This window comes from Mesoplodon bidens (assembly GCF_964165515.1).
Source record: "Mesoplodon bidens genome assembly, chromosome: 5".
NCBI lineage: Eukaryota > Metazoa > Chordata > Mammalia > Artiodactyla > Ziphiidae > Mesoplodon > Mesoplodon bidens.
Genome location: NC_138161.1, coordinates 113153176 through 113160865, shown reverse-complemented (window position 1 = coordinate 113160865; position 7690 = coordinate 113153176).

Sequence of the window (7690 nt, the reverse complement as noted above, 5' to 3'; positions counted from 1 at the left end):
CCTGGGAGGTTGGCTGTGGTTCACCCAGAGCAGAGGAACCTGTGTGCCCAATCACTGGTATCTCTCTGCACCTGGAGCCCACCCTGCCTTCATAGAGACCTTCCTCCCCAGCCTCCACTCGCCTCGGCTCTCCTGCTCAGCTCTGCTCAAATCTGTCCCTATACAGCCCTAACCTAAATTCAGTTCCTCCATCCCTGCAAGCTCCTTGCCACTCCCAAGACGACTCTCCCATCCAAGAAGGATAAAATAACTGGGTTGACAGTAGGGAGGAGCTTTCTAGCAGTTGGAGTTATTGAGGTATGCAAGGAGCTTCTTCAAAGCAAGGCAGCTCCCTGTTCCTGGGACATCTACTCAGATGAGACGAATTGAAGCACTTTTTTAGAGTAGCTGGAATAAACAATGGCTAAAATCGTTTTCAAACCTGAGATTATGGGATTCCATATTTTATGTTTTCTAGCATTCTCTAAATTTGTATTTAATATTTTTTAACGCAGAAATTCTCCTCTCTGATGTCCTGAAACATCTCTCTTCTCCAGCTGTATTAGTCCTACCTGTACTACTGATGCTTATCACAAAGAAGGATGCTGCTGGGACACCCACTTCATTTGGAGAGGTGTCCCTGTAACTTGCTTCTCCCATAACCACCCTCTTCAAAACTCCTGAATGCCCTACTTCCTCCCTGGCTAAGGCTCATTTTTCACATATTATTTTTCTTATCACGTCCAGGTCAATATCAACCGTTGATACTTCTGCCTCGGTTACCACAAGCCACTGATTTCCAGGAAGCTGAATCATAGACCTTTATCATTCAAAGGCTTCCTTCAGGCCCAGAGCTTCAACTGAAGTGGGTCCTAAGGGCAGACTGAAGGCACACAAAGGTAGGAGTCACACAGGTCAAGGCTTAATTCTAAGTGGCTGGAAATTTACTCAGCCTCCTAGAGGTTCAGTTTACTTATCTGTGACACGGAGAAAATGACCTCCCAGAGACAATAAATCGCAACTATGGGTTTTTTCTTGTTTTGTTTTTTTTGTTTTGTTTTTTTCGGCATGCGGCCTCTCACCGCTGGGGCCCCTCCCGCCGCGGAGCACAGGCTCCAGACGCGCAGGCCCAGCGGCCATGGCTCACGGGCCCAGCCGCTCCGAGGCATGTGGGACCCTCCCGGACCGGGGCATGAACCCATGTCCCCTGCATCTGCAGGCGGACTCTCAACCACTGCGCCACCAGGGAAGCCCCATACTTTCATTTTAGAATGATGTTTTTCTGTTATAAAATTATATCTTTAGTAATACATTACAAAGAAAATTTAAAAATAAAATGAGGGGAAAAACCCATAGTCCTTCTACTCTAATATTGTTGATATTTTGGTATGGTTAGTTTCAAGCTTTTATCCTACATATTTTCCTTATTTTTTTTTTGGAATTTAATTTTTTTTTTTGATACAGCAGGTTCTTATTAGTCATCCATCTTATATACATCAGTGTATACATGTCAATCCCAATCTCCCAATTCATCACACCACCACCCCCCAGCCCCCGCTGCTTTCCCCCCTTGGTGTCCATACGTTTGTTCTCTACATCTGTGTCTCTATTTCTGCCCTGCACACCAGTTCATATGTACCATTTTTCTAGGTTCCACATATATGTGTTAATAGACGATATTTGTTTTTCTCTTTCTGACTTACTTCACTCTGTATGACAGTCCCTAGATCCATCCACGTCTCTGCAAATGGCCCAATTTCGTTCCTTTTTATGGCTGAGTAATATTCCATTGTGTATATGTACCACACTTCTTTATCCATTTGTCTGTTGATGGGCATTTAGGTTGCTTCCATGACCTGGCTATTGTAAACAGTGCCGCAATGAACATTGGGGTGCATGCGTCTTTTTGAATTATGGTTTTCTCTGGGTATATGCCCAGTAGTGGGATTGCTGGGTTATATGGTAATTCTATTTTTAGTTTTTTAAGGAACCTTCATACTGTTCTCCATAGTGGCTGTATCAATTTACATTCCTATCAACAGTGCAAGAGGATTCACTTTTCTTCACACCCTCTCCAGCATTTGTTGCTAGTAGATTTTCTGATGATGCCCATTCTAACTGGTGTGAGGTGATACCTCATTGTAGTTTTGATTTGCATTTCTCTAATAATTAGTGATGTTGAGCAGCTTTTCATGTACTTCGTGGCCACTGTATGTCTTCTTTGGAGAAATGTCTATTTAGGTATTCTGCCCATTTTTAGATTGGGTTGTATGTTTCTTTAATATTGAGCTGCATGAGCTGTTTATATATTTTGAAGATTAATCCTTTGTCCGTTGATTCATTTGCAAATATTTTCTCCCATTTTGAGGGTTGTCTTTTCGTCTTGTTTATGGTTTCCTTTGCTGTGCAAAAGCTTTTAAGTTTCATTAGGTCCCATTTGTTTATTTTTATTTCCATTATTCTAGGAGGTGGATCAAAACAGATCTTGCTGTGATTTATGTCAAAGAGTGTTCTTTCAATGTTTTCCTCTAAGAGTTTTATAGTGTCCGGTCTTACACTTAGGTCTCTAATCCATTTTGAGTTTATTTTTGTGTATGGTGTTAGGGAGTGTTCTAATTTCATTCTTTTATATGTAGCTGTCTAGTTTTCCCAGCACCACTCATTGAAGAGACTGTCTTTTCTCCATTGTATATCCTTGCCTCCTTTGTCATAGATTAGTTGACCATAGGTGCGTGGGTTTATCTCTGGGCTTTCTATCTTGTTCCATTGATCTATGTTTCTGTTTTTGTGCCAGTACAATGTTGTCTTGATTACTGTAGCTTTGTAGTATAGTCTGAAGTCAGGGAGTCTGATTCCTCCAGCTCCATTTTTTTCCTTCAAGACTGCTTTGCCTGTTCGGGGTCTTTTGTGTCTCCATACAAATTTTAAGATTTTTTGTTCTAATTCTGTAAAAAAATGCCATTGGTAATTTGATAGGGATTGCACTGAACCTGTAGATTGCTTTGGGTAGCATAGTCATTTTCACAATATTGATTCTTCCAGCCCAAGAACTTGGTATATCTCTCCTTCTGTTGGTATCATCTTTAATTTCTTTCATCAGTGTCTTATAGTTTTCTGCATACAGGTCTTTTCTGTCCCTAGGTAGATTTATTCCTAGGCATTTTATTCTTTTTGTTGCAATGGTAAATGGGAGTGTTTCCTTAATTTCTCTTTCAGATTTTTCATCATTAGTGTATAGGAATGCAAGAGATTTCTGTGCATTAATTCTGTATCCTGCAACTTTACCAAATTCATTGAGTAGCTCTAGTAGTTTTCTGGTAGCATCTTTAGGATTCTCTATGTATAGTATCATGTCATCTGCAAACACTGACAGTTTCACTTCTTCTTTTCCAATTTGTATTCCTTTTATTTCTTTTTCTTCTCTGATTGCCGTGGATAAGATGTCCAAAGTTATGTTGAATAATAGCGGCAAGAGTGGACATCCTTGTCTTGTTCCTGATCTTGGAGGAAATGCTTTCAGTTTTTCACCACTGAGAATGATGTCTGCTGTGGGTTTGTCGTATATGGCCTTTATTATGTTGAGGTAGGTTCCCTCTATGCCTACTTTCTGGAGAGTGTTTATCGGAAATGGGTGTTGAATTTTGTCAAAAGTTTTTCTGCATCTATTGAGATGATCAGATGGTTTTTATTCTTCAATTTGTTAATATGGTGTATCACATTGATTAATTTGCATATATTGAAGAATCCTTGCATCCCTGGGATAAATCCGACTTGATCACGGTGTATGATCCTTTTAATGTGTTGTTGGATTCTGTTTGCTGGTATTTTGTTGAGGATTTTTGCATCTATATTCATCAGTGATATTGGTCTGTCATTTTCTTTTTTGTAGTATCTTTGTCTGGTTTTGGTATCAGGGTGAAGGTGGCCTCATAGAATGAGTTTGGTAGTGGTCTTTCCTCTGCAATTTTTTGGAAGAGTTTGAGAAGGATGGGTGTTAGCTCTTCTTTAAATGTTTGATAGAATTCACCTGTGAAGCCATCTGGTCCTGGACTTTTGTTTGTTGTAAGATTTTTTTTTTTTTTTGCGTTACGCGGGCCTCTCACTTTGTGGTCTCTCCCGTTGCAGAGTACAGGCTCCAGACGCACAGGCTCCGGACGCACAGGCTCAGTGGCCATGGCTCATGGGCCCAGCCACTCCGCAGCATGTGGGATCCTCCTGGACCGGGGCATGAACCCGTGTCCCCTGCATCAGCACGCGGACTCCCAACCACTGTGCCACCAGGGAAGCCCTGTTGGAGGATTTTTAATCACAGTTTCAATTTCATTACTTGTGATTGGTCTGTTCATATTTTCTGTTTCTTCCTGGTTCAGTCTTGCAAGTTATACCTTTCTAAGAATTTGTCCATTTCTTCCAGGTTGTCCATTTTATTGGCATAGAGTTGCCTGTAGTAGTCTCTTAGGATGCTTTGTATTTCTGTGGTGTCTGTTGTAACTTCTTTTTCCTTTCTAATTTTATTGATTTGAGTCCTCTCCCTCTTTTTCTTGATGAGTCTGGCTAATGGTTTACCAATTTTGTTTATCTTCTTAAAGAACCAGCTTTTAGTTGTATTGATCTTGGCTATTGTTTTCTTTGTTTCTATTTCATTTATTTCTGCTCTGATCTTTATGATTTCTTTCCTTCTGCTAACTTTGGGTTTTGTTTGTTCTTCTTTCTCTAGTTCCTTTAGGTGTAAGGTTAGATTGTTATTTGAGATATTTCTTGTTTCTTGAGGTAGGCTTGTATAGCTATAAACTTCCCTCTTAGAACTGCTTTTGCTGCATCCCATAGGTTTTGGATCGTCATGTTTACATTGTGATTTGTCTCTAGGTATTTTTTGATTTCCTCTTTGATTTCTTCAGTGATCACTTGGTTATTTAGTAACGTATTGTTTAGCCTCCATGTGTTTGTATTTTTTAAGTTTTTTTCCCTGTAATTGATTTCTAATCTCATAGCGTTGTGGTCAGAAAAGATGCTTGATATGATTTCAATTTTCTTAAATTTACTGAGGCCTGATTTGTGACCCAAGAGATGATCTATCCTGGAGTATGTTCTGTGCCCACTTGAGGAGAAAGTGTAATCTGCTGTTTTTGGATGGAATGTCCTATAAATATCAATTAAATCTATCTGGTCTATTGTGTCATTTAATGCTTGTGTTTCCTTAGTAATTTTCTGTTTTGATGATCTGTCCATTGGTGTAAGTGAGGTGTTAAAGTCCCCCACTATTATTGTGTTACTGTCAATTTCCTCTTTTATAGCTGTTAGCAGTTGCCTTATGTATTGAGGTGCTCCTGTGTTGCGTGCATATATATTTATAATTGTTATATCTTCTTCTTGGATTGATACCTTGACCATTATGTAGTGTCCTTCCTTGTCTCTTGTAACATTCTTTATTTTAAAGTCTATTTTATCTGATATGCGTATTGCTACCCCAGCTTTCTTTTGATTTCCATTTGTATGGAATATCTTTTTCCATCCCCTCACTTTCAGTCTGTATGTGTCCCTAGGTCTGAAGTGGGTCTCTTGTAGACAGCATATATATGGGTCTTGTTTTTGTATCCATTCAGCGAGCCTGTGTCTTTTGGCTGGAGCATTTAATCCATTCACGTGTAAGGTAATTATCGATATGTATTTTCCTATTACCATTTTCTTAATAGTTTTGGGGTTGTTTTTGTAGGTCCTTTTCTTCTCTTGTGTTTCCCACTTAGAGAAGTTCCTTTAGCATTTGTTGTAGAGATGATTTTGTGGTGCTGAATTCTCTTAGCTTTTGCTTGTCTGTAAAGCTTTTGATTTCTCCATCGAATCTTAATGAGATCCGTGCTGGGTAGAATAATCTTGGTTGTAGGTTTTTCCCTTTCATCACTTTAAATATATCATGCCACTCCTTCTGGCTTGTAGAGTTTCTGCTGAGAGATCAGCTATTAACCTTATGGGAGTTCCCTTGTATGTTAGTTGTCGTTTTTCCCTTGCTGCTTTCAATAATTTTTCTTTGTCTTTTAATTTTTGCCAATTTGATTACTATGTGTCTTGGTGTGTTTCTCCTTGGGTTTATCCTGTATGGGACTCTCTGTGCTTCCTGGCTTTGGGTGGCTATTTCCTTTCCCATGTTAGGGAAGTTTTTGACTATAATCTCCTCAAATATTTTCTCGGGTCCTTTCTCTCTTCTCCTTCTGGGACCCCTATAATGCGAATGTTGTTGCGTTTAATGTTGTCCCAGAGCTCTCTCAGGCTGGCTTCATTTCTTGTCATTCTTTTTTCTTTATTCTGTTCTGCAGCAGTGAATTCCACCATTCTGTATTCCAGGTCACTTATCCATTCTTCTGCCTCAGTTATTCTGCTATTGATTCCTTCTAGTGTATTCTTCATTTCAACTATTGTATTGTTCATCTCTGTTTGTTTATTCTTTAATTCTTCTAGGTCTTTGTTAAACGTTTCTTGAATCTTCTCGATCTTTGCCTCCTTTCTTTCTCTGAGGTCCAGGATCATCTTCACTATCATTACTCTAATTTCTTTTTCTGGAAGTTTGCCTATCTCCACTTTATTTAGTTGTTTTTCTGAGATTTTATCTTGTTCATACATCTGGTACATAGCCCTCTGCCTTTTCATCTTGTCTATCTTTCTATGAATGTGGTTTTTGTTCCACAGGCTGCAGGTTTGTAGTTCTTCTTGCTTCTGCTGTCTTCCCTCTGGTGGATGAGGCTATCTAAAAGACTTGTGCAAGTTTCCTGACTGGAGGGACTGGTGGTTGGTAGCCCGCTGTTGCTCTGGTAGGCAGAGCTCAGTAAAACTTTAATCTTGTCTGCTGATGGGTGGGGCTGGGTTCCCTCCCTGTTGGTTGTTTGTCCTGAGGTGACCCAACACTGGATCCTACCTGGGCTCTTTGGTGGGGCTAATGGTGGACTCTGGGAGGTCTCATGCCAAGGAGTACTTCCCTGAACTTCTGCTGCCAGTGTCCTTGTCCTCACGGTGAGACAGAGCCACACCCTGCCTCTGCAGGAGACCCCCAACACTAGCAGGTAGGTCTGGTTCAGTCTCTTTGGGGTCACTGCTTCTTCCCCTGGGTCCCGATGTGCACACTACTTTGTGTGTGCCCTCCAAGAGTGGAGTCTCTGTTTTCCCCAGTCCTGTTGAAGTCCTGCAATCAAATCCCACTAGCCTTCAAAGTCTGATTCTCTTGGAATTCCTCCTCCTGTTGCTGGACCCCCAGGTTGGGAAGTCTGAAGTGGGACTCAGAACCTTCACTCCAGTGGGTGGACTTCTGTGGTAACATTGTTCTCCAGTTTGTGAGTCACCCACCCAGCAGTTATGGGATTTGATTTTATTGTGATTGCACCCCTCCTACCGTCTCATTTTGGCTTCCCCTTTGTGTTTGGATGTGGGGTATCTTTTTTGGTGAGTTCCAGTGTCTTCCTGTCAGTGATTGTTCAGCAGTTAGTTGTGATTCCAGTATTCTTGCAAGAGGGAGTGAGAGCACGTCCTTCTAATCCACCATCTTGTACCCCTTATTTTTTAAATTATAAAATATTTAATTAAAAAATTCCAAGGGGAAAAAAAGAATTTCAGGGACTTCTCTGGTGGCGCAGTGGTTAAGAATCTGCCCGCCAATGCTGGGGACACAGGTTCAATCCCTGGTCTGAGAAGATCCCACATGCCACGGAGCAACTAAGCCCATGCA